Source organism: Mustela nivalis (genome assembly GCF_964662115.1).
Source record: "Mustela nivalis genome assembly, contig: HAP1_SCAFFOLD_1388, whole genome shotgun sequence".
Lineage (NCBI taxonomy): Eukaryota > Metazoa > Chordata > Mammalia > Carnivora > Mustelidae > Mustela > Mustela nivalis.
In genome coordinates this window covers 56,885-84,880 of record NW_028135276.1, presented here as the reverse complement: position 1 = coordinate 84,880, position 27,996 = coordinate 56,885, and the positions used below count along the sequence as shown (strand labels likewise).

Sequence of the window (27,996 nt, the reverse complement as noted above, 5' to 3'; positions counted from 1 at the left end):
GTTTGTGTGCTTCTCTCTCTCTCTCTCTTGCTTTCAATAAATAAAATAAAAATTTTTACTAAATAAATAAATAAATAAATAAATTTCTAAGCCTACTTTCAGTTTAGGTCCCTTAACAAATATTGCTACTGCTTCATTAAAAAAAAAAAAAGATAATTTAGAAAGATGCTTCCAGAGTTAAAAAGCTGTTTTGTTTCTTTGTCGGGATTCAATATAGAAGTGCTTTAAAAAGTAAAAGAAAAAATATGCTATATTAACTCTAATCACACTATAACTTTGGTGGTTATATCAAGATAATGAAAAGTGATTTTAAAGCAAATTTCATTATCAGACATAAAGATCAAGTCAAAATTACAGAAGAGTAAAAGGATGAATTCATCAGGGAGTATAATAATTCTTGACTTTTAATACGTAACAACAGATTTATGGATATATAGGGAAAAACGAAGAACAAAAATCATAACTTCTACCTTGGACGACAAATGGAAAATAATTTCAACACCCTTATTTTAAGATTACATAGACAAATGGTCATCACATTGGTAAGATATGTAAGACTTGAACAAAATGATCAACTAACTGGATATGCATGATATTACCTTACAGTAACTGAACTAACTGAGGTCAGTCTTTGGTGAATCACAGAAACAGGTGGAGTTGTCAAACAAAGGAATCTTTGTTTACAACATACAAGGAGATCTCAGGGAATAAGTTCCAAAGCCTTGACTGTTTGAACAGGAGAGAGATTTTTATTTAGTATTTAAGATGAATACTCAGAAGGGAGAGTTTTATTATCGCGTGTATGGTTGGTCATAAGGTTGTGGATGCATGCACATCCACATATGTATTTGTGCAATATGTATTGCATGTTCACCTGAATGAAACTTGTATTCCACCGAGGGCAGAAACTTCAACGTTAGAATAAAGCAGAGGTAACTGTTGGACAAGGCAAAGGGACTCTGCAGGCTTCAAGAGCAGATATAAACTAGATGGGGTCTTGGGCTCATTTTCTGGGACAAGGAATGCAAGGCCTTGATTGCTTTTGAAATAGCACTAGGGGTTTGCCACTGATTTATTGTCTCAATAGCTTAGGCTATTTCCTGGTCTGGTGGTGACTGTTAGCTTTCCCATTGCCTTGTTCCCTCAAAATCCTTAATGTGTGAGGTTTTTGCATTTCTTTGTAAGAACCTCCCAGGAAGTTTTGGAAGAAGTGTGCTTGGGAAAGTACACAGGTGGGGTATAGATCATTGAAAATAGCTGGGGACAAAAAATGACTTTTCTTATGTCAGGAAAACTATATCTCTTCTTTAATTTTCTGGGAACTTCTAACTCTTTCTTCTGATGTTACCAGCAGGCAACTGAGATATTACTGATTGTTCTCTTGAACCTAAGGAAAAGGAAATGTAGAAAGCAAAAGACAAAACTTTAAAATCTATCCTGCAACTCATCAATTCACTGCAGCCACCTCTCTGTCTTTCCCTTTCTCTTTTTCTTTCTCTTTCTCTCTCACTTTCTTTTTGTTGGCATATATCATGATACAACCACTTTGGAAAATAGTTTCAAAATTTTTTTAAATGAAAAATATGTTGCAGTTACACAAATTGCCATTTTGTTCTAGGCATTTCACCAAGAGAAACAAACCCTATGTTCATACAAGGACTTGTTTATGAATTTCATATCAGCTTTATTTTTAAAAATTGAAAACAGTGGAAATGTTCATCAATGTCCATCAATAGAGCAAAGACAATTGGAGATTCTCAAAGTAATGATGCTGAGAAAAGAAAAGCCAGGCAATGAATAGTATATACTGTGTGATTCCATGACTACAAAAAATCTAGAAAATACAAATTTATATATAGTCACAGTCATCAAATATATGGTGTGATTTTAGTGCCTTCTTCTGTGCTCCCATAGCTTCCTACACTTGGATCTCCGAGCATTTGTTACACCATGTGAAAATATGAACTCTTTCTCTTTATTCTGTCTTACTAGAATAAGAATCCTTGAAATTTTATGGACATTTGAACTCTCAGTTATTAGCAGAAATTCTATCACACAGTAAGTTTCCAAATATAAAAGCCAGAGTTTTACAATGACTTCTAAGCTTTTACATGATCTAGCCACTCATTTAACCTCTGTGACCTCTTTCCCTGCTACTCTTCAGTCACTCACAGTGGCCTCCTTGCTATTCCTCAGATATGCCAGGCATGATCCAACCTTATGGCCTTCAAGATAGCCAATTCCTTTGTCTGGAGTGACCTTATTGCTGATAGTTCTGCGCAAATTCATCACCTTTCCATACCTTGGTTCAATTGTCAGCTTCATTGTAACTACCCTGATCTTCCTAATAAAAATTTTAACCCCCCATCCCCTGCCTAGCAACCTTGATTTTTCTTACCCTGATCGAATTTTTCTTTTTCCCCATTGTACTCTTCCTTTTTGAATGCACTATGCCATTTTTATTAAGGTTCATAGCTTTTAATTGCCTCACCCATTAAAATAAAAGTTCTACAAAGCCAAGTATTTCATTTACCAGTGTAGTCTGAAGTAATATCTGCCATATAATAGTTCAGTAGACAACTGGTAAATTTCAAAATGAATTAATGTTGAGAGTATACTGAATTTCATAAGTCATTTCAATATTTTTTTCCATAAAATAAACTATGTAAAACATACCTTAAATTTACTTTCATCATATTTTATAGCATATAATGGACAACATACATAAGCCTTAAAGAAACAATCCTATAATTAACCATTTCATACCTACTTAAAAACTGCATAATACCACACTCTTAGATCCTCTTTGAATGCTCTAAAATAACCCTTCAAAGGAAATACATTTTTAAAAATTACAGATTTTTTGGCAAATAATGTAATAAAACAAAAGTTTTATTCATCTATGTAGATCAAAATAAATGTTTTTAATAAGCATGAAATTATAACTCTGAATGTGCTAAAATGAAACCACCTGCTAAGGGTGAGAGAACAAAAATAAACATCCCTTTTCCAAATAAGAGGAATTTATTACCTTTGAATCAAAGCATGTGGATTTGTTTTAACTGGCAATAAAGCAATATGGAGACACAAACCATAGAAAGTCATATTTTAGATTTCCAAAAGACTTCGAAGTGAAGAGTATACATTTTTTAATTGCTACATAATGCTACATAATGACAAGATGACAGGTTGTGACAAATAGCATTTTAAAAGCTCTACTCATAGTGCTGTGAAGTGTGTAAGCCTGGTGATTCACAGACCTGTACCCCTGGGGATAAAAATATATGTTTATAAAAAATAAAAAGTTAAAAAATAAAAAAAAAAAAAAAAAAAAAAAAAAAAAAAAAAAGCTCTACTCATAATCGAACGGAAGGTGTCATTTCCCATAATTTTATATATGTCTTTAATTTACTATATCTGGATACAACATATTACCAAACAGATGTTCATCAAAGACTAAATCATTTTTAATGGGACATAATAATTTGAACCTACATCTATTAATCATTCTTTTCGATCTAACATTTATAGTCTCGCTAAACATTTTATCAGTTGTTGACAAAATTCAAAATAAATAGGATAAAAAGTCGTGTTTGGAAAAGTAGATTTCTTTTCAAATTGGCATTTAAATGAAAATATTTGCTGATATTTTTAAAACTTTAAATGTAATTTTATATATATCTCACCTATCAGATGATATAAAATTTTTGGAGAAAATATGACATATTTTTTGATCTTGGTTGAAGGTATTAATAAAGAGCAACTGTTTGTATTATTTGTATTGTGATATCTTAGTTAATAAACATGAATAACTGGTATAAAATATGTTTTTTTAAAAATCTTATTTATTTACTTGACAGAGATCATAGGAAAGCAGAGAGGCAGCCAGAGAGAGAGGAATGGAAGCATGCTCCCAGCTGAGAAGAGAGCCCACTGTGGGACTCAATCTCAGGAACCTGGAATCATGACCTGAGCCGAAGGCAGAGATTTTAACCCACTGAGCCACCCAGGCGCCCTAAAATATGTTTTTTTTTAATATAGAAGTATAGTTCTTGCCAAAATATGGAACTAGCTGGAACTGAATGCCTCCTTCAAAGTCAGCTCTGGAGAATTATGCAAGTGTAATATGGAACTATTTCAGATATGAACCAAAAACAAAGAAATGATGATAAACTCCTTAAAAGACTCAAAGTTGCCCTTGACTGGTATGTTTCAAGCTCTATTCCTGGTTTGAAGACAGGTTTTAACAGGCCTGTCACTGTAGAAATCCGCTGGATGTTTAGAGGCTATCAGAACTGTACAAAAACCTTGAAGGGGTAAAGACTTGAAAATTCTTTAGAGAGATTAGCTCCCTAAGGCATTATTCCTCCACACATTTTCCTCCAATCAATTAAGACTGATGGATGAGGGGCACCTGAGTGGCTCTCTCATCACGTGGGTGGTGGGTTAAGCCTCTGCCTTCATCTCAAGTCATGGTCTCTGGGTCCTGGGATCCAGCCCCACATCGGGCTCTGCTCAAAAGGAAGCCTGCTTCCCTCCCTGCTTGCCTGCCTCTCTGCTTACTTGTGATCTCTCTCTCACTCTCTTTCTCTCTCTGTGTGTCCAATAAATAAATAAAATCTTTAAAAAAAGGCTGATGGATGATAAATTATGAAAACTGCTCCCTCCAAATGATGCCTTTTCATAAGGATTTAAGAATTTAAAATTGTAAGAATTTAAAATTGAAACTTGATCGCAGGATTTATCTTATAGAATAACATCAAGTGAAGGCAGTTATTATTCTGATGTATTTGTGATTCTGAATTCTTGGCCTCAATAGTAAATTTATTTTTAAATTCTCCCATGGAGTGGTGATTGGCCTTCAGTCTTTTATTGATGTACAACATTGGGTCAAATGAGATGTGTGTGCCCAGAACTATATATAAACTTCTTTGTATTTCACTGGAGATGGCATTTCTGAGTTTTGTTCAATTGAATTTGGACAGATGTTTTAATAGTCACTTCTGGAGTTGGCCCTGGAGAATATCTTCCTTTTTTTCTCTTCCCGATTCTCTGAAAAACCCGATTAATTCACATTATCACAGTGATATCACAATTCAAGTTTTACCAAACACTATAGCTGCAAAATAGAAGGAAGCTACTCAGAATGGAATACTATTGTGAATGATTGAGAAAGAAAACATTATTATAATTAAGCTACCAGGTTTCAATGTATTTTATTGTTGCTTAGAAAATCCTAGCATACCCAGACTTTACAGAGATTTGATGATCCTAAGAGGAGCTGAACTCATAGACCAAAATAACTATGCACATAAAAAGTACAATTACTTACCAAAAAAGATGATGTGGTTAACTTTATATGGCAATCCAAGTGTTATTGGAACAGGAATTAAAAAAATAGCTTAGGGGCACCTAGGTGGCGCAGTGGATTAAGCCACTGCCTTCAGCTCAGGTCATGATCTCAGGGTCCTGAGATCAAGTCCCGCATCAGGCTCTCTGCTCAGCAGGTAGCCTGCTTCCCTTCCTCTCTCTCTGCTCGCCTCTCTGCCTACTTGTGATCTCTCACTGTCAAATAAATAAATAAAATATTTTTAAAAATAGCTTAAAAGTATATGATAAAATAATGATATACATATACAAGGAAAAGAAAGATACTATACTGTGAATATAAATTAAGTGAAAATTGTTGAAATAAAGAATACAATAAATGGAGACTAAGATGAATATAGCTGTAAAATAAATAAATGAGTTGGGAAAAACAAACAAACAAATTAATGACTTCTGCCCAAATACAGCAGAAGAGAAAAAAAAATAAAGAAAATATTTAAATAAGTACTGAGATAAATTTTGGAGAATTAAAGAAAGATAAAAGATACCAGACTTAAAATGATGCCAAACATGAGATATCAGAAACAAAACAAAACAAAAACTACACACACTAAAAACCACTCATATACATTATGGTGAGTTTTAAGAATATCAAAAACAGAGAAGAGCATAAATGATGCCCAAGAGAAGAACAGATCACCTAAAATGTACAAGAATAATACCGACAGCACAATTCTCAATAGTAATAGCATATAAAGAGACAGCTGGGAGTTTTTATAGATGGAAAAGATATTTGAAACTAGGTATTATACATCAATCCAAATTATTGATTAAATTTGAGAGCACAGTAAAATACAATGAAGCATGTTAGGTCTTAGAACATTTATCACACAGAGACACACATTTTGGAAAACTTCCTCGGAAGACAGCTCAATTTAGATCGAGAAAACAGAATTATGTACTCAAAGGCACATTTTGAAGGAAGGATTGAATATAGTCTGCACTGCAAATATTCTTTAATCGTATGTTCTGAATTTCCTAAATTTAAGAAGTATTTGTTCAAATATTTACCTTTAAATAAATCCTAGGAGACTTTTTCTTGGATTCTGGAAAATCAGTCCATTTGGATACAAATCTTTTTGTCACTGATGGAAATTTTGATAGCCCTTAACTGTGGAATGCCTAATGTATTGTTACAGCAATTGTGATTTGCCAATACATGGGTGATGTGTGTGTGTTGTGTGTGTTTATTTTTATTTTTGATGGTTTAACTCTTCTATGAGATTTTTAAGTAGACATGATTTTAATAAATTATGATTTGTTGAAATTTATCTGAGGTTATATATAATAAAATGAAATTTGTGTGAACTAAAGAAGTGCATCTCCATTTTTATTTTATTTTATTTTATTTTATTATTTTATTTTAATTTAATTTTTTATTTTTTATAAACATATATTTTTATCCCCAGGGGTACAGGTCTGTGAATCACCAGGTTTACACACTTCACAGCACTCACCAAAGCACATACCCTCCCCAATGTCCATAATCCCACCCCCTTCTCCCAAACCCCCTCCCCCCAGCAACCCTCAGTTTGTTTTGTGAGATTAAGAGTCACTTATGGTTTGTCTCCCTCCCAATCCCATCTTGCTTCATTTATTCTTCTCCTACCCACTTAAGCCTCCATGTTGCATCACCACTTCCTCATATCAGGGAGATCATATGATAGTTGTCTTTCTCTGCTTGACTTATTTCGCTAAGCATGATACGCTCTAGTTCCATCCATGTTGTCGCAAATGGCAAGATTTCATTTCTTTTGATGGCTGCATAGTATTCCATTGTGTATATATACCACATCTTCTTGATCCATTCATCTGTTGATGGACATCTAGGTTCTTTCCATAGTTTGGCTATTGTGGACATCGCTGCTATAAACATTCGGGTGCATGTGCCCCTTTGGATCACTACATTTGTATCTTTAGGGTAAATACCCAATAGTGCAATTGCTGGGTCATAGGGCAGTTCTATTTTCAACATTTAGAGGAACCTCCATGCTGTTTTCCAGAGTGGCTGTTGGTGGGAATCCATTTTTTTTGTTTTAAGAGTAGACTGGTCTTTAAAAATTGTCCAAAGAAGTACATTATATTCATTATTAAATTTGATAATATACAATAAAGTATTTATGGTCATATTGGACCATATCAAATTCTACTATTAATTCATATTAATAATTACCATAAGAGGAAAAAGAGATATTTTTCAAAATAAAAATAAGCGTATTTTTCAGAATATGATATAGTGTTATTCACTGAACTGAGGGAACAAATGTCAAAGACTAACACAGTTTACAGAATGTTTTAACATAAATTGAAATTTAAATCTGACCAAATTTCACAGTTTTAAGTAAAATGATAGCACTTTATATCCTTGAAAAGTGGTAAGTGACCCAAAACATGGCTTAGAAAAACAAATTTAACACTACACTAGTCTGAGATGGTTAAGTTATGGTACAACTTGCCATTGTGTATCATCAAATGGTATATTTTTTTCTTTTGGGCTTGTCATTATATTTTATTTTAGCCATTCTGGTAAGTGTGTAGTGATATCTCAGTGTCATTTTAATTGCATTTCCTTGATGTCTAATTATGTCAAAATATATTACTTTGATGTTTAATGCTCTGAGCTTTCTCAGTTCAAGACCATGAAGCCACTTAGGGAAAATACAGTTGCAGAGGCACTCATAGACCAACTCTTATTTCGAAATAAGAAGAAACATTACTACCCATTCCAAGAAAAAATAGATTTGTTATGCAGCAGGGATTTTATAAATTACCTGACACAACTTATATAGTAAGATGAAATGGGACAGGCGGCTTCTTGCAGCTATATACAACATCATTTTAATTTCAATTTTCAGTATAATTTTTCCAAGGTAATATATACACAAAATATATATTTAATGTAAATTGTGAACATTTTAAACTCTGTATATGGAAATTAGTCAATTTTAAGTTTATAACAATCAAAATTAACGGAAGTTTATTTTAAATTAGTTAGCTTTCTCTGCATTGCAAGACAGAATAATCAAGAATTGGTAAGAAAAAAGTAATCTCTGTAAAATTACCGGGGGTGCATTATAAAGTGTTCGGTAACTGATCAAACTCACAATTTGGATTGAATGGCAAGTGATTTTTAAAATCTGGAACTCATTGTCAATTTTTTTTTCTTCATTGTGTCTTAATAAATTACTGTGTTCATTTGCATGGAAGTGAAGAAAAATGCATGACATTTCATCTCAACACTAACACCTTTAACTGGCAACTCTGAATGTACTTTACAGCAGTGTAACAAAGTAAAGATCAATGATGTTTCATGAAATATCTGTTATAATTCTCAAGGAGATAGGGAGTTTGTGCAAAAATGCAAATCACTTTGCGACTAAACACATTGTTAATTTCAGCTAATTTTAAGAAAATATGCTGAGAATCTCTCAAAAAAGGAAGCAATGATTTAGGTTTGCCTTCAAAATCCTTATCTAATCCTGAACCAACAGCACATAGTTCAAAGAGCAACTAATTTGAGTAGCTCCAATTTACACATTTCCTAACAATGCTTAATTTAGTGGAATTTCTGTACAATTATGTTAATTTGATGTAATGAAAGACAAAAGTTCAAAAAGATCATCCTTAATTTATATAGATGCCAAACTCTGCATTTTCTGAATGACGCCCAGGAACGTATTTTCAAAAACAAACAAACAATGCCAGAACCACTATTAGGTCATCTCTAGGCAGAAAGTAACTCAGAGCTTACATTACTCTCTCCCTGAAAGTATACTGTAGGCACTGAAATTACTACCCTGAGTCTGTGCTACCAAATTCCTTAAGATAGAAAGTTTTAAAACCTGTCTGTGTGGGAGTATTTCATTTACAGATAGAGATTTGGTTGTTTATACATTTTCATACTTGATTTTTAGGGTGTAATAAGTATGTTTTAAAATTCATGGTGGTTTTGAATACTGTTGGATAATTGAGCTAAAATGGTATATCCATTCCTCCTAGGAAACAGAAAATATAGAAAGGTAGTGCTTTTCAAATATGACATCTTTGAGTCATTGCAGTTTCATATAAATGCAATAGGAAAAGTGTCATTCATGTTTATGATATTTTCTATAAATAAATTAGAATGTACTGGAGGCCTGATATAAAGTGGGATGCCTAAACTTCAGTAAGATCTTGTTTTCAATTCAAAATAAATTTTAATTTTTATTTTTTTATAATGTCCCTCAATTTCAGATAAGCATCCCCATAAGGTCCACTCCGTTTTTTTTAAGATTTTATTTATTTTATTTGACAGATAGAGATCACAAATAGGCAGAGAGGCAGGCAGAGAGAGAGGGAAGAGGAAGCAGGCTCCCTGCTAGGCAGAGAGCCCGATGCGGGGCTCGATCCCAGGACCCTGGGATCATGACCTGAGCCAAAGGCAGAGGCTTTAACCCACTGAGCCACCCAGGCGCCCCCAAAATAAATTTTAAATTGAATTATGCACCTCTAAGTTCAGAGACAATAAACATCAACCAACACAATTAATAAGTTCTATTTCTTGAAATTTCGGGAACATTGATAGTCTCATCTCCTGGAAGAACAACAGCTAAAATTTTTGGTCATGGATTCCTGCTAAAATATCACTTTCCCAAAGAAAATTAATGTTGTGAATTTTCATTGATTGTTATTGATCATGAAGAATATAACAACCACGATAAAAAGAGTAGGAGAAACATGATATCTCATCTGTAAGAGCATGTGGAAAGTAGGAAATGCTAATAAAAATAACTACCATTATTTCCTAAGTTAACATAATATAACAGAACAAAAATATTTCAAAACAATGTTTTCTTTTTTTTAAGATTTTATTTCTTTATTTGACAGAGAGAGATCACAAGTAGGCAGAGAGGCAGGCAGAGAGAGAGGACGAAGCAGGCACCCTGCTGAGCAGAGAGCCCAATGTGGGACTCAATCCCAGGACTCTGAGATTATGACCTGAGCCGAAGGCAGCGGCTTAACCCACTGAGCCACCCAGGCGCCCCCATAACAATATTTTCTAGGCTCATTCTGATAACTCTTTTCTAAATTCAAATTTAAAGGTTGAGGCATGTGATATATATTACACAAAAAACATCCCAAGGCATTCGTTAAAAAAAAAAACTCTTAATAAAGAACAAATCCAAAGGAATTTCTTTTCTAATTTAATTAACAAATTATGAATCGACTTACCTATTTCATCACAGTGTATCAGGCACCAATAATATTTTTTAAGCGTCACACCTGATGCAATAGTTACCATCTTTCAGACATACTGATCATGAACAAGCAAATAAACAAGAGCACCGTAGCTTAAGATCTACCTGCATAAATATAGGCTACTTCAGACAATCTCTTCACCACAACATAGCAATGAATAGAAATCATACATGCTCTGTATGGACATACAGATGAGATAGAAGGGGATGGATGTTAATATATGCAGAATCTTTATTAATTACATTGTAAACCATAATATGGAAAAACAGAATACAATTTTAGAAATACCCAGGTCACCATCATTGTTTTATTTTTATATGTGTAGATAAGGAGTTTAATAAACAATCCATGACTATTCAACTCCTTATATTTTGAAAATTTTAGCAAAAGTAACAAACCTAGCACCTATAAAATTGTACCTATCTACAACATACAGCTTTGCCAGCATGGTAGAGGAAAAGCAAAACAAAATAAGTAAGAAAAGTTTAACATTTCACAAGAGATTTGCTTTTATTTTTTTATTTTTTAGTTTTTATTTTTCATTTATTATTTACTTCTATTTTCTACTTTATTTTAATGAAAATGTCATGACCATAACATAAGAGCAGAATTAAACCAACATGAGAAATTATTTTTTCATAAGTTAAAATAAACTAGCTTGGTGATTAATTCAAAATTATATTACAAACTTCAGTGTTCTTGTAGTAAGTATCACTGCATAAACAAATGAGTCAGGAGTCATAAACTAATGATGATTCTAAATGTTATTTAGAGAGACATTCTGTTCTTAATATATTTCAAATATTCTACACAAGGCAAAGTGGATCCAAGTAATCTGTAGGCAAAATAAGATTTTAGAGAAGTATATATTTCCAACAGTATTTATAAAATATTACCTTTATGTAAGGCATCATCCTGGACTTTGTGGAAAACACACAAAGGAGTAAGAAGTGGCCCTTCAAGAAACATATACAATATCAAGGTTTAACATGAAGCAGCATGTCTTCTCTAAGTAAAAAAAAACATTGTACCAACTGACTTTACTGAAACTTTATATTTATTGCTCTCATTTTAGGTCATAGTGTCCTTCTGCATGCAGGCTGCTATAACGGACATGATATAGACTTAATAGCTTATAAAGAACAGGAATTTATTTCTCACAGTTCTAGAACGGAGAAGTTCAAGATTAAGGAATGGGCAGATCCAGGGAGAGCCCACTTCCTCATAGATGGCTATCTTCTCACTGTAAACGTACATGATGAATGAAGCAAGAGAACTCTCTGGGGTCTCCTTTAAAAGGACTGTAATCCCACTTATGACCTAATCACCTCCCAAAGGCCCCTATGTTTTAATACTAGCACTTCCAGAGTGAGATTTCATAATATGATTTTGGAAGACATAAACATTCACACCATAGTATATATAAACAAAAAAAGACACAAAAACAACAAACAAAAAAATTATTTTAACTACCTATTATTTTCAACTACATAAACTTTTAATTTGTTTCTATATAATATTAAATAACTCATTTGAGTGATTCACTTATATCCAATGCATCTGAGTGCAATTAAATTTGCTTACCCAGCATATCCAGAAGCATATTTCTTCAGACTATCCCATTCCCCACCTTACAGGATTTACCACAATTAGAAGACAGGGGATAGAGGATAGATAGATAGATGTATACATAAACACACTTGTACATACACATATGCATATTTTTTCCTGTTAATGATACTCATGCAAATAAAATTTAAGCTCAAGGAAACCTGTCTTGTGTGTTACTTAATATCCAGTTTTTAGTCAACATCCAAAAACAAATAATCCAATAAAAACATGGATAGAAGACATGAACAAGTGTTTCCCCAAAGAACACATTCAAATATTCAGTAGATACATGAAAAGATGGCCATCATCATGTATCATCAGGAAATTGCAAAGCAAAACTAGAAAGAGGTACCACCTCACACCTGTCAGAATGGCTAAAATCAACACTACAAGAAACAAAAGGTGTTGGAGAGGATGTGAAAAAGTAACACTTGTGGGGGCTGCCTGGGTGGCTCAGTGGGTTAAGCCTCTGCCTTCAGCTCAGGTCATGATCTCAGGGTCCTGGGATCAAGTCCCACATCGGGCTCTCTGCCAGGCATGGAGCCTGCTCCCTCCTCTCTCTCTCTCTACTTGTGATCTCTCTCTGTCAAATGAATAAAATCTTAAAAAAAAAAAGAAAAAGTAACAATTGTGAACTGTTGGTGGTGATGCAAACTGATACAGCCATATTTGAAAACAGTATGGAATTTCCATAAAATTTAAAAATAGAAGTCCTTTGTGATCCAACAAACCTGTTGGTGTGTATTTACCCAATGAATATAAGAAAACTTTTTCAAAGGGATGCTAGCACCCCTATGTATATAGCAGCATTATTTATAAAGCTAAGATATGGAAAGCGCCCAAGTATCCATCAATTGATGAATAAAGAATAAGTGGTATCTATATACAATGGAATATTATTCTGCCATAAAAAAGACTGAAATCTTGCCATTTGCAATAACATGGTTGGAACTAGACAGTATAATGCTAAAAGTGAAATAAGTCAGTCAGAGAAAGACAAATACCTTTACTCATATATGGAATAAAAGAAACAAAACAAACAAGCAAAGGGGAAATAATAAGACATAGAAAGAGAAACAAAGCAAGAAACAGACATTTCATTACAGAGAACAAACTGATGGTTACTTGACGGTATCTGAAAGGAGTTATGGATTAAATAAGTGATGGGGGTTAATTAGAGCACTTGTCATGATGAGCACTGAGTGCTATATGTTATATTGTACACATGAAACTAATACAAACATATATGTTAACTAACTGAATTTCAAATGAAAATTTTTTAAAATCCCAGTTTTTAGCTCACATTCTGGCTTACAAAAGGGATTTAGTCAGGAATTTGGAGATTAGTTATTGAACAAAAAAGGGGTGAACAGGCAGTTGTTAGATAAAATTACTATCCTTTCTGGCATTATCTTATACCTTTTATCTAGAAGTATTTTTAGCACTTTAGACTCTTCCTATTTTATTTTGAATCATTAAAAAAAATGTCCTCAAAGGACCTTAGACTCCATCCAATTTGAGCAACAGTGTGAGAGAGGAAATGGTGTCCAGGAGGAAAAAAAAAAAAAGATGAAACTACTTTTGTTTACTAGTGAATGCATAGTTCTTCCACAGAAGAAGCTCTAAATGGTCATGGCTCCAGCTTTATATGTATGTGTTCAGTCATATGTTCAGAAGTAGGTAACACTATCAAAAAATATAAAGCATCTGAGATTATTTTCCCTTATTTGAAAGCTGGTGTATGAGTCTGCCGTAGTTTCTTGGGTGTTGATAGAAGACGCAGACTCATGGTTCAGAAGTAATATAGTTTATTATTCACAGCAATAGAGGTAGCCAGAATATTAACAGTATTTGTGTGTGTGTGTGTGTGTGTGTTTGTGTGTGTGTGTGTGTGTGTGTGTGTGTGTAGGGATGGGAGTTATATATCAGTTCTGAGCCTCAGTTCTCAGAAGAAGAATCAAAACAGAGGCAGAAAATATTTGCAAACACAACAGGTTAAGTTAAAAAAAAAGATACTATTTCTGTCTTCCAAGTCTATTCAATACAACCATCTTCAAAGGATGGCCTAGAACAAATAATAAATGCAGAAATGTAAGCAACCAATTGAAAAGTGTCTCCCAAGAATCACACTTTGAGAGTCTTCATTTGACAAAAATACTATAGGGTATTACATGGATCAGGTGCATTGAATACTGGAAGGATAAATTACAAGGGACCAAATATTTTTAAGCAGTTCTGGCATCCAGTAGAGTTCAAATAGGTTTTATAAGATTGAGGAAAGAAGCCATCAAAACCTGGGCCCAGGGGCACCTGGGTAGCTCAGTGGGTTAAGCCTCTGCCTTCGGCTCAGGCCATGATCTCAGAGCCCTGGGATCGAGCTTTGCATCAGGCTCTCTGTTCAGCAGGGAGCCTGCTTCCCTCCCCCCCCCCCCCCGCTATTTGCCTACTTGTGGTCTCTGTCTGTCAAATAAATAAATAAAATCTTAAAACAAAACAAAACAAAACAAATACCCTGGGCCCAATTTTCCCAAAAGTATGATGCTGATTCTAGTCTCTATGATGTTATCCCTTGAAGACAATGTCTCTAATTGAGTTGAATTAGTTTAATAAAGAGCATACCCCCGGGGCACCTGGGTGGCTCAGCAGGTTGGACATCTGCCTTCGGCTCGGGTCATGATCCCGGGGTCCTGGGTTCGAGCCCCATATCAGGCTTCCTGCTCAGTGGGGAGCCTGCTTCTCCCTCTCCATTTCCCTCATCCTTGTGTTCCCTCTCTTGCTACCTTTCTCTGTCATAAATAAATAAAATCTTTAAAAAAAAAAAAAGAGCATACCCCCATTTGTTGTAGGAGATGAACAATATGCAAGAGGCAAAATGCCACATGGAAGCCACCTGGTCTTCAGTGGAACATAGAATCAGTTCCTTTGGGATGAATTTGTTCCACATTTGACTTCCCACTTAAGGGAAAATAAGAGTGCCTTCTAATAGATTCTAAATAGGAAATGACAACGGAAGCTTATACAAGATTATAAAATGGGAAATTTCATTTAGATAAGCAATCATTTCAAAGTCATCTTCTTAATATTACAGACTCTTCACATAATCATAATTTTATTTTGGTATTATATGGTAATTTCAAATATAGTAAATAAAAAGAATTTACCTCTGTAATTATAGCGAGTCTGGTCGTAGTTTAATGGCAACAAAACTTCAATTTAGAAGTATGGTCTACCAATTATTAATACATTTGGAAAAGGTGTGTCATCTTCACTCCACTTGTCTCACTAAAACAGTGAGCCAAAAAAAGTAGGTCCAAGCTATTTACTATGGTCAAAATGGGTTGCTTTTGCACTTGGTAAAGAAGCAGTCATATTTTGGAAGAAGAAACTGAGGCTATTAATATTTTCAACTTATTTTCAGAAAAGGAAAGAGGGCGCCTGGGTGGCTCAGTGGGTTAAGCCACTGCCTTTGGCTCAGGTCATGATCTCAGGATCCTGGGATCGAGTCCCATATCGGGCTCTCTGCTCAGCAGGGGGCCTGCTTCCCTTCCTCTCTATCTGCCAGCCTCTGTCTACTTGTGTTCTCTGTCTGTCAAATAAATAAATAAAATCTTAAAAAAAAAAAAAAGAAAAGGAAAGAAAGGATAATCTAACCTAAAGCCAAAATCTTACACAAGGTGGCAGGAGAATGATCTTTTCCCAGATAAAGGGTTTTTCAACTTAGCCATGTTAGGAGGAAGAAGAGATGAGACATTGTGGACTTGACTAACGTTTGTACACTGTTCAAAAAGTTTTCAAAATAATGTGTATTATTTTTCTTCTTTTAGTTGAGACAAAAAAAAAACAAACAAACCAAAAAAAAAAAACACTAATGAGCTTACTCTTAAAAGGAGGTAAACAAGAAACTAGCAAATATTGAGTGTTAGGTATTGTCCCCCTCCTTTTTTTTTTTTAATTATGTTACGTTAGTTACCATACAATACATCATTAGTTTTTGAAGTAGTGTTCCATGATTCATTGTTTGTGTAAAACACCCAGTGCCCCATGCAATATGTGCCCTCCTTAATACCCATCACCAGGCTCACCCATCCCCACATCCTTCTCATCTTTAAAACCCTCAGTTTGTTTCTTGGAGTCCATAGTTTTTCATGTTTTATTTCCCCCACCAATCCCCCCACTTCATTTTTCCTTTCCTTCTCCTAATGTCCTCCATGCTATTCCTTAGGTTCCACAAATAAGTGAAACCATATGATGATTGACTTTCTCTGCTTGACTTATTTCACTTAACATAATCTCTTCCAGTCCCATCCATGTTGATGCAAAAGTTGGGTATTCATCCTTTCTGATGGCTGAGTGATATTCCATTGTATCCTTGGATCACATCTTCTTTATCCGTTTGTCTGTTGTAGGGGATCTTGGCTCTTTCAACAGAATGGCTATTGTGGACATTGCTGCTATGAACACTGGAGTGCATATGGCCCTTCTTTCCAGTAAAATAGAGCTAGCCTATGACCCAGCGATTGCACTACTGAGTATTGACCTCAAAGATACAGATGTAGTGAAAAGAATTAGGTATTGTTAAAGCACAAATGCAGGGGATAGAAGTTATGGTACAGAAGAGGGAAGGGCAACCATATGGCAGAGTAGAATAAAGTAGCTCAGGAAGAAATTAGTCATATCCAGATATTGTAAGGCATGTGGGGTTGGCAGGGAGAGCATGAGAAATCATGAAAAGAAGAGAGAGAAAATGGACCAGGCAGGAGAGGTTTATAACATTTTAAAATCTAAGGTAAGCATATGCAAAGCAGAATAGGGAAAGAAATAAAAGTTTTTATAAGACTCAATACATGAGGAATAACGTGGAGGACACTGGGAGATGGAGAGAAGTGTGCTGGGGGAAATCGGAGGGAGAGACAAACCATGAGAGACTGTGGACTCTGAGAAACAAACTGAGGGTTTTGAAGAGGAGGGTGGCAGGTGGTTGGGTGAGCCCAGTGGTGGGTATTAAGGAGGGAATTTTTTACATGAAGCACTGGGTGTGGTGCATAAACAATGAATTTTGGATCCCTGAAAATAAACTAAAAGAAAAAAAAAGACTGACTACAGACATGGACCTCAGTGTAACACAGATATGGAACTCACTGTAATACCAGCCACTTCCCACCGACACACACAGACTATGATAATAATAAATAATAATGCAATTAAGAAAATTGCCTGCCAAATAATTTTTCCTCTTTTTTATTTTTATGATTATTATTTTTATTTTATTTTTAAAGTTTTTATTTAAATTGTAGTTAGTTAAAATAAGGTTAATATTAGTTTCAGGTGTACAATATAGTGATCAACACTGCCATACAATGGCTTAAATAAAAAAATGAAAAAAAAATTTTTTTAAAGATTTTATTTTTAAATGAAACCTCTACACCCAAGGTGGATTTCAAACGTACAACCCCAAGATAAAGATTTACATATTTTACTGACTGTTCCAGCCAGGCACCCCAACAAATAAAAATTTTATAAAATTGTTGAGTTTGTGGGAGTCTCATCTGCTTAGTCAGTTAAGTGTCTGCCTTTGGCTCAATCAGGATCGCTAGAGTCCTGGGATCGAGCACCATATTGCTCATGCTCTCTCTCTCTCTCTCTGGCTTTTGCTTTTAAATAAATAAATAAAATATTTTTTAAAAAATTGTTCAATTTGTTTAACTAGTTTTAAACTAGTAGACAGAGATGAAGATAAGGAATGATGTCATGGCACGGAAAAATACAACTTACACGTTTTTAAAAAAAAATGTGCAATGCAAGTTACCTCACTTCTTTTATCACCACACTGGGACTTTCCCTACTGAGTTGTTGTAATGTAAGGACCTATTTTATATTTTTATATTTTAGCAAGAGGCTTTCATTGAGGTTAACCCTTAAACTGTCCTTGTTCCCCTTCCCCCAGGGGATTCACTTAAAAACAAGTCCTGGAAATCAGCTCCAGGAAACAAAGCCCATATACAAGGGTGGGTCAGGCCAGGTGGAGACATCAATCAGCGGGAGGGGGGCGGTGTTTGCATATTGTCTCCCTAGATACTAAGGAGTATGCCCCACTCCTCCGCCCTTTGGGAAACTTTTTTGCACCAATCCTAATCAAGGTGTAATAGGCTGGGTCAAATGTCTATACTAGGGTAAATTGAACCTCAATTGGTCATCTAGCCTCACTGTGGAGTTTCCTGTGTGTGTTAAAATCTCATTGGTCACCTGTGCGTGGCCAGGCCTGACTGCATGGCCTTTGCCCTTAAAAGCTAGACTGTGAAACAGCAAAGGGTTGCCTTCTCTCATAAGAGGTGTGGCCCCGAACGTTCGGTTAGATTCTTGATGCTTGGCATCAAATAAAGCTTTGCTTGACCTTTGCTTTACATCAGTCTCGCTCCTTTAATCATAGACCCATTATTGGGGCATAACAGTATTAATCTTAAAGTTATAAGTCCACAATGCATCCATCATCCATTCTACCCCTTAACATTCCCCTTTGGACAAACCCATGATCTAGAACAAGCCTTATTTTATAGTGCCTTGTAGGAGATTTTTGCTGCTGCCTAAATTGCCTACGTAATGGTGAGAGGAAAGTAGGCAATTGGGTCCACTGAAACAAAGGGGTAGTGTAAGAAATTAAGACTTCCATAAATCTCTTTAAATAATAAAGTATAAGATAGTGATACCTTTTTTTCTGCCACATAATCAATTCTTGCAAGAATAAGGTCATATAAAAGAATTTACAACACATGCTAGCATTATCCTACTGGACCCAGACCATTTGTATGTTTCTCTGTCTCTCAGAAATGTAGTTATTTACATGACTGAAAACTAAAAATTGTTTGATATGACTACTAATATCACCTACATTATTTTAAAGCCTGTTTAAGGCTTCTGTAATACATAGGCTTTGTAAACACTTATTAAGCATCTTGTATATATCAAACACTTTAAAAATCTCTGCTAAAAAAAAAAAACTCTACCTCAATGGAACTTTGAGTCTGAAAAAGATACAGGCAATATACAAGGCAACAGATAGAATAATTACATATTTGATTATATACTCTGAGGATGTCACCTTAAATTGATATGAAAACGATCAGAAGGATCTGGATTTCTTGTCAAAATATTTTGCCTTAAAAAGAAATTGATATTTAGGGAAAGTTGTTTCTGAAAGAGGTCCTGTGTCAACCAAAAATGTTAAACCATGATCTCGCTAAATTTTCCAGTTGTGATCATTGCTTTGTTTAGCTGTCTTCTATTAAGACTGAATTTAGTAATTCAGTCTCAGATTTCAGTAAGTCTTTTTTTTAAAGATTTTATTTATTTATTAGAGAGAGAGAGGGAGGGGCAGAGGGAGAGGAAGAACCAGACTCCTTGCTGAGCAGGCAGCTGATGCAGGACTGGATCCTAGTACCCTGGCATCATGACCTAAGCTGAAGGAAGACACTTAACCAACTGAGCCACCCAGGCACTCTAGACTGTAAACTTCTTAAAGGTAAAAAAGTTTATTCTTCTAGTAGTTCCACAGACATTTCTAACATCCATAAGAAAGCATGTACTGATGTAAAATGCCAGCAAATCAAATTATTTAAAAAAGAAAGAAAGAAAGAAAAGATATATCTGGATAAAGAGAAAAACAGAAAATCTAATAATACATTGAATTATTAGAGCAAAGAGTGGAGGAAGCGAAAATAAATATGAAATAGAGTTTTCCACTAAAAGAAAAAAATTGAAAAAGGCAGGAGATTTAGAAAATTATTATGACAGACTTGAGAAAAAAATAAAATAGGAATTTTTAGAAAATAGCAATGAATGAAAAGGTCAATTGTTCCTACCTCTATAATATTAGCTGTTTGTTGTTGTTGTTGTTGCTAATTTACCTATTTAAGCTAATAAACAAAGAAAGGTTTCATTTAGGGATGAGGTTTCTCTCTCTATATATATATTTTTTCCATTTAGGGATAAGGTATATATATATATACATAGATATATATGCATATATATCTATGTATATATATATTTTAATTTTAATTGTTAGAAAATGTGTCACAGAAAGTGTTTAAACTTTAAGATACAGATGCAACATGTAATGAACTGCATTGTTTGAACGTCTAATTTGTAAATGCTGTTAGAGGAAACTTGGTGGAAATGTTCTTATGTGATTGTGTTTCTGGAACTAAGTATATTTATTAATAAGGAATAGTTTAAAATTATGAAATGACCAGGAGTGGACAATTTTCCTAATCCTATCAGCTCTTTGCAGCTCTTTTATTAGCCCCCTTCAGGAATATCAGCTTTTTTATCTAATTAAATTTTATATTAATGTGCTTTTGACTTTTGGCCTTTCTCTTCCTTCTGCTCTTTTTTTCCCCTTAAATTATATGTTTCTGTTTAACAGCTACTATCAATTCTTTGATATGAATTCTCAACATCAATTTACTAACTCCAGAGATGAAGGAGCATCAATATTTAGAAGCGAAGAATACAAAGCCTTGGGCATCTGGATGGCTCAGTCACTTAAGCATCTGCCTTCGACTCAGGTGGTGATCCCAAGGTCGTGGGATGGAACCCCAGGTTGAACTTTCTACTCAGCTGGGAGCCTACTTCTCCCTCTCCTTCTGCCTGCAGCTCCCTTTGCTTGCGTTCTCCCTCTCTTTGTCAACTAAATAAAATAAAATAAAATAAAATAATGTAAATAATACATTTATTTATTTATTAAAATGCAATTATTACACAATACATAATGTATTGCATAATTATAATAATGATTAAATAATTTATTAAATATTTATATTAAATATATCAATTTAATTAAATAAATATTTTTAGAATTTAAAATATTTCAAATTTAGATTATTAAATATTAAATTATTAATTTAATAAATAAATATCTAAACATAATTAAATAAATTAATTAATTTATTAAAATGAATAAAATAATGTTGTCATTATCTGAGCATGTATTTTTAAATAGTCTAAAAAAAAAATCTAATAAAGTCTAAATACATTGAGTTCACATATTTATACAAGTTAACCCATACACTCAACCCACAGTTTCAAAACTTTTGTTTTTATCTACTACTCAAAATACGATTTTAATGTATTTATTTGTAACTTTGACATAGCAAGGAAACTTGGAGGAAAAGGAGACATTTGCTTTTAATATTTGAAAATTATTTTGTTGATTTAAAAAAAATAAAAACCTTAACACGTGAGCATTTCTTCTTAAATAACACTGTGAAGTTTCTGAGTCGCATTCTATTAAAAGTGCTGGTAAAATGGCCTCAGTTACTCATTTAAATTATTAGCTGAATGGGTAACAAATGAAGTAGAGAGCTTTTTAATTATTTATGAATGTATTGCTTGTGGATGGAGTGCCACATAGAGTTACCTCTCTTTTTGGCTTTGTTTTATGAGCAGCAGTGGAATCTATGAATGAGATTAAACATAAGGACATTCACAGAAATTCTTAATGAACTTCTGGGGAAGGGCAATTAGTGCAAGGAAAAACTGCAGCATGACTAATTACAAATTTCAAGTGGTCATCGCTTAATTATAGAAGCTTTTAAGTTCAAGTAATATATCTTTTTTATGAGCCTATCATATTGTATTAATTACCACAAACTGCACTCTTGAACACTTATCTTTTCACATATTTCTTATTCTTAGTACTTAAAATTACCCTTATGATTGATAAGTAAATGGATTTTACTGACAATGCATTTATTTAAATAAATAAATAATGCTGTTTATATATATAAAAACAATTGAATATGTGTATGTGTTCAATGAATTTTTTTTCAAATTAACATCTTAATTCTACCACATTAGTTAAAAATAAATATAGACTTTATAGATTCATCAAATATTTTATTCTCAAATTTATATGTCCTTTGTGAAGTAAATGAAACTATATATATGAAATATAATCCTATCACATGTAACAGTTACTAGTGCATCCCAGGACATACATATGTCAGGTCCTACTCAAGGCATCACGGATAACTGGATTTAACTTTCTATCCTAGGAGTCTTCTGTATATTTCTGTGGCTTTTATACTACAATCAGGAGGAAGAATTCTTTTGCTGGGGCGCCTGGGTGGCTCAGTGGGTTAAGCCACTGCCTTCGGCTCAGGTCATGATCTCAGGGTCCTGGGATCGAGTCCCGCATCGGGCTCTCTGCTTGGCAGGAAGCCTGCTTCCTCCTCCTCTCTCTCTCTGCCTCTCTGCCTACTTGTGATCTCTCTCTGTCAAATAAATAAATAAAATCTTTAAAAAAAAAAAAAAAAAAAGAATTCTTTTGCTAAAAGCTTCCAAATGACTATGCGAGTAGATTATTTGGAGACTAGTGATATAATATTATTGTTTAATATGTGAAGCATGATAAAAGAAAATGCTATTGCCATATTTAATTTGTTCAGTAAAGCATTCATTTAGTTATCAAGCATTCATTTTCTTTTTTTAAAGATTTTATTTATTTATTTGACAGACAGAGATCACGAGTAGACAGAGAGGCAGGCAGAGAGTATGGAAGGGAAGCAGAGTACCTGCTGAGCAGAGAGCCTGTTGTGGGGCTCTATCCCAGGACTCTGGGATCATGACCTGAGCAGAAGGCAGAGGCTTTAATGCACTGAGCCACCCAAGAGCCCCAAGCATTCATTTTCTTTATACAGAAGAGATAGAACAATATTATATAGTAGAAAATACAGTAAATAATCTAGAAACCTTGATCATTTTGTTTTGGCAATTTTAGAACATAAAATTAGCTAAAGCTCAAGTGCAAGTTATATTTGTATCGTAGGAGGAAAAGTTAATTAAAAGTTTGTTTATTACCATAGTTTAACACTTCAACAAAATGATAACGAGTCCAAAATCAATGAATATATAAAGTATACAATAAAAACAATAATCTTGAGTGTATGTGACTCACTGTAGGTATTGATAGGCTAGAAATCAAAGGGAAAGTATCTATAGGGTTTGTTCAGTTCCATGCTCATCAGATTAATAGGCTTTCTCATATTGCTTCCTTCACCACATTAATTTGTCTAATGAAGTTTTCAAGAGTTAAAGACAGTGATAGGTTCATGGCTGGAGAGAAGGTACAGAATCTCAGATAGTTCGGCAGTGCTTATTATTTAAGAGAAAGACAGCATGGGAGGTGAGGGGTATATCATGCATCCTGTTTTCACTCCCTTTGTGGAGCACCTACCCTGGAGGTCATGTAATAATAACCAATGACCAAAAAACAATAAAAAAACCCAAACATCCATGTGGAAGTGCCATCCCTGCCTGGAGATGAGTAGACTGCTCAAACAGATCCTGGGCAGGCATCTCAGCCCAGGCCTGTGCTGGGGAAGCTGGTTCCTGGCTTTGAGCACAATCTGGAAGCCAGCAAACTGACGGGAGAGTGCAGCCAGGGTTAACAGGACTGATGCTCTTTTTGCAGCCAGGCCGCGGGTGGACACCCGCTCAAGGAGCCAGGCTAGGAGGCTGCCCAGCGCCAGCGCTGGCAAAGCTTGCAGCCCCCGGGGCTTCCCCCTCGCCCCAGCCAGGGCGGGGCCTCAGGAGGGAGGGGGGCGTGGGCGGCGCAGAGAAGGGGCTTTGCTAATTGCCAAAGCAAAAAGTGAGCTCGCAGAGGACTCAGGAGGGAGGGGGGCGGGGGCGGGTCAAGGGCGGCGGGGAGAAGGCGCTTTGCTAATTGCCTAAGCTGGAAGTGAGCTCACAGAGGATGTGGCTGAGAGTCTGGGAGGAGGTGGAGGGGCTGGCGGAGGACGGGCGGGCAGCGCCGCGGTGCTGTGCTGCGGCCCAGTCGAGACTGCAGGACCCACCGGACTCGCCGCCCATGCGCTCCCGTGTGAAGCCTCGCTGTCCCGCTCCTGCTGCCTGCTGCCCCTCCCCGCCCCAAGGCTTCTCTGGACCACCCTCTGCACACAGGTAAAGTGACACCGCGCCGCGCCCTCACCTGGAGCAGAAAGCACGGACCGACCTGGGGGCGGAGAGGGGGGTTGTGGAGGCCCAGCCTCCCGCGAACCCCAGGGCACAGGGACCACCCTGGGCGCTGCGCCAAACCCGGGTCCTCATGGGGTCGGGCTGGGGACAGCGCCTTGCGAGGTGCCCCCCCGCCAGCAGGCACGCTAGCCCCCATCTTTCCGAAGCCCCATGTGCCTGTGCTGAGGACCCCCTTCCCTCCCCCGCGGTGGCCCCGCTGCTTTTGTTCTGGACTTGGGATCCCAGGTGGAAACTAGTCCCTCAGACCTCCCTGGCAGCAAGGAGGGCAGGGAGGGATTCTTGGTTTTCTGCCCTGGCTCCTCCTTTCTCCCCATTCACAAGCCTTCTGGCTTCCCTTTCCTCTCCTCATTGTCAGTTTTCTGAAATGGTTTTCTTCTGCATGTTGACCCAAAGAGCTATTTCATGAATGAATATACACGAAACTGAGTTGGAGCCCACCTGTGAGAGCCCACCTGTAGAGGCCTTTCATTAGAATGGTCTCTGGTTCTAGCTTCAGTTCAGAATACTGCATGTACCTGAGGACCAAGTCCAGATGTTTCTTTCATCTCTGACTTGAATTTGAAATCCTCCTCAGACTTCAGCTTCCAGGATTTCTCCAGTCCTTGCTCTCCCACTGTCTTGGTGGGGATCCGCCATGAGTGTTGAACACAGGAATGAATGAATGATATATACCCCAGACTGCTGCCGCTTTGTCTTCTTTTGCTGAGGTTGGAAAGGCTTGGGAGAGACCCCCTGTATGCAGATAGAGAGCTGCATGCAATTGCTTAGATGAACGTGTTCCCCACTTAATTGCTTGGGCATTGAACATTTCGCCCTTAACCTGTGGCTTGAGCAGTTAGGAGGAGACAATCTGGAGGTGAATCAGAAGATGGCTGAATCCATATGGTGGTGGTCTGGGTTTGGGAGATTTTCCTGGAGATTCAAAGGAAAGATCTAAATTCTTCCAGTGGGGAGTGGTAAACATTTTATCGATGGGAGATGGAAAATAAATGGTCTGGTTAACCTTTCCCGCCCCCTCAAAACCCATTATTTGAAAACACAAAAAGCGAAGTGAAGGGAGAAATCCTCCCACTCCCATTCCCACTCACCTCCATAGCCATCTCCTCTTCCAAGAACCTAACAGACAAGGTGCCAAGAAGTGTTAGGTACCAGCAGTGGTCTCAGATCTCATTCAAGAATCATGGTGAAAGGCTTTCAAATAGATTGTGGGGGCACAGGGATCCAATTAGGGGGGACAAGTTTAAGGTTTGCCTGGTCCCCTAAAAATTAATGGCACTAGAGAAGATGAGCTTTGGGAACTATAGCTTAATGGATACAATGTGTTAAAAGCTTCAGTGAGTCATGGTGGGAAGAAGCCATGAGGGCAGCAAACACAGTCTTAGATGATGTTATTAATAGCACTACAGGCTCTAGATTTCCTGTGGTGGTGTTCTTGGCAAGACCAGCCCGGCCAAAGTGGATACTCTCAACCTGGAACAGAGGGTCTTGGAGATGCCAGCATGTGAGGTATGATGAGAGGGTAAAATGATAGGAGGTGTCCTTTGGAAGGACTGACTCCTTGACTTTAAAAGGGAGAACCCAAATCTGTAGGTGAAATCTTTTTGGCTACAAAGAGGGCCAAGGCCTCCTAAGGTCAAGGTCTCCTCGTCACTTGCAAAGATGTCGAAGAACATATTCAGACTTTTCAAAGATGTCCTCATATCATTGGTTCCCACTCTGGAATTCTATCAATAAGGTGAGAGTTCCTCTAGTTGAAAAAGAGATCTAAAAAGACTTCCCTTTCTCATGTAATTTCTGTAACCCCCAGGACACACCCACCTCCCCCTTCCAGCTCTGTAATGAAGCCACAGCTGGTGCCAATTTGTGGAACTCCTTAAAGGCTATTCTCCCTTATATACCCCCGGATCAAGTTCCCATGCTCCCTCACCTGATTTCCTGCACTCACCTCCCACCTGGTGTGTTCACACCTGCAAGTGCCTTTTACCAACCCCTTTGCCAAAAGGCAGCCAGAGTGACCTTTCAAAGACCTATCAGTTCCTGGCATTTGTCTCCATAGAAATCTGCACTGATCTTCTAACAAATTCTCAGTCCTCCAAAGGCACCCATAATCCTCCCATCAGTCTCTTCATACCCCTCCAACTGACAGATGCTTGTTCTGCCCCATCTCTCTGCCCTTCAACCACACTGCCTCCTTTTTCCTGTGGAGACCTCTCATGGCACCTGCCTCCAAGCACAGGTGATTCCCATTGATGGGAAGACCCTCTTCTCTCCCCCATCTCCCCACTCCAGTTACTCCCACTTATTCGTGAGCTCACAAGCCCCATGGTACACACTCTCCATGCAGCCTGCTCTCTCTTTGCTAGCACTGGCCTCCGTTTCTAGCTGTGGTTGTGTCATGGATGTCCCTCCCCAGCCAGCCTCCAAGCTCTCCTTCCCTTTAGCTCCAACACCTGACACAGTGCCTGGCACGTAGTAAGCCCTGGCTAGCTTCTAAGAGCCTCACTGAGGGACTGAAAGCATTTTAAAAATGTCACCAGGTAGGCTCCAAACTGTAGGCAGAAAAAGCTTTGCCTGGATTGACATTTTAGAGATGTATTCGTCAAGTTGGATGTGTTCACTGACTTTACCTTGTAAAATTAAAAAAAAAAAAAAGGACCTCTGTATCGCTTCGCATCTAAGGAAGGCGCATGTATACTATTAGACCACGTTATGAGCTTAATGGAAGGAGACAAGATGTTTTCGCTAAGAAAATGTATAAGACTGTTGAGGTCAAGTGGGAGGAAACTGTCCGTTGGTTGGAGCATTGCTATCTTACTCTATCACAGCCACTCATAAAAATCTGACACGGGGTGAGTCAGAATTCTCTGTCGGAGATGAGTTAGATCTGGCTCATGTTCCTACAGACATGAAAGCCAGAAACGAAAAAGGAGGCTTTAAAAGCGTGGGTTGAGGAGGCGGTGTGGTTCACTGCAATGAGCTAAGTGCCCAGGGCCACCAGCAGACATGCTGGCCTGTATCCTTCCTTTGTTCTGGGGTCCCTCTTGCACCATGTGGTGAGGCTGGTGGCTGGGAGCAGCTCAGGACAGGACCCGGTGGCATCTTACTTCTCCCCCCCTCCTGTGGGCTCCTGTGGCTCAAGTGGGCTCCAGTAGGTCCCAAGGGACAGCCTGACTTCCTTGAAAAGCCCAGTAGCACTGCTACTGCTTCAGGTGAGGGCGCGTCGCGGTGTCACTTTACCTGTGAGCAGAGGGTCCTCCAGAGAAGCCATGGGGCAGGGAGGGGCAGCAGGCGGCGGGAACGAGAAGGTGACACCGCGGCCTCTGGGGCTAAGCTGGAGCATGGGAGCGCAGGGGCAGCGAGTATGGTGGGTCCTGCAGTCCCGACTGGGCTGTAGCACAGCACCCTGGCGCTGTGCGCCCCTCCTCCCGCCTGGGCAATTAGCAAAGCGCCTTCTCCTGGCCGCCCCCGCCACGCCCCCGCCCCGCCCCCGCCCCCCTCCCTCCTGAGTCCTCTGAGAGCTCACTTCCAGCTTTGGAAATTAGCAAAGACCCATCTCTGCGCCGGCCTCGCCCCCTCACTCCTGAGGCCTGAGCCCTGGGTGGGGTGCAGGGCTATGCCCTAGCATGCTGCCCCATTGCCAGCGCCTGCGCTGGGCAGACTCCTAGCATGGCTCCCTGAGCCGGTGTCCACGGGCAGCCTGGCTCCGAAAATATCCTCAGTCCTAAACAC

General features: G+C 37.3%; 1 long non-coding RNA gene across 1 annotated transcript; it reads right to left on the bottom strand.

Moving 5' to 3' along the window:
* Positions 1 to 9: 9 nt before the first annotated feature.
* LOC309857839 lies at positions 10 to 27,557 on the bottom strand. Its single transcript, XR_014307936.1, has 3 exons — positions 27,505 to 27,557; positions 11,523 to 11,582; positions 10 to 30 (listed from the first exon to the last, which is right to left on the bottom strand). It is a non-coding gene; the product is annotated as an uncharacterized lncRNA (long non-coding RNA).
* Positions 27,558 to 27,996: the final 439 nt, after the last annotated feature.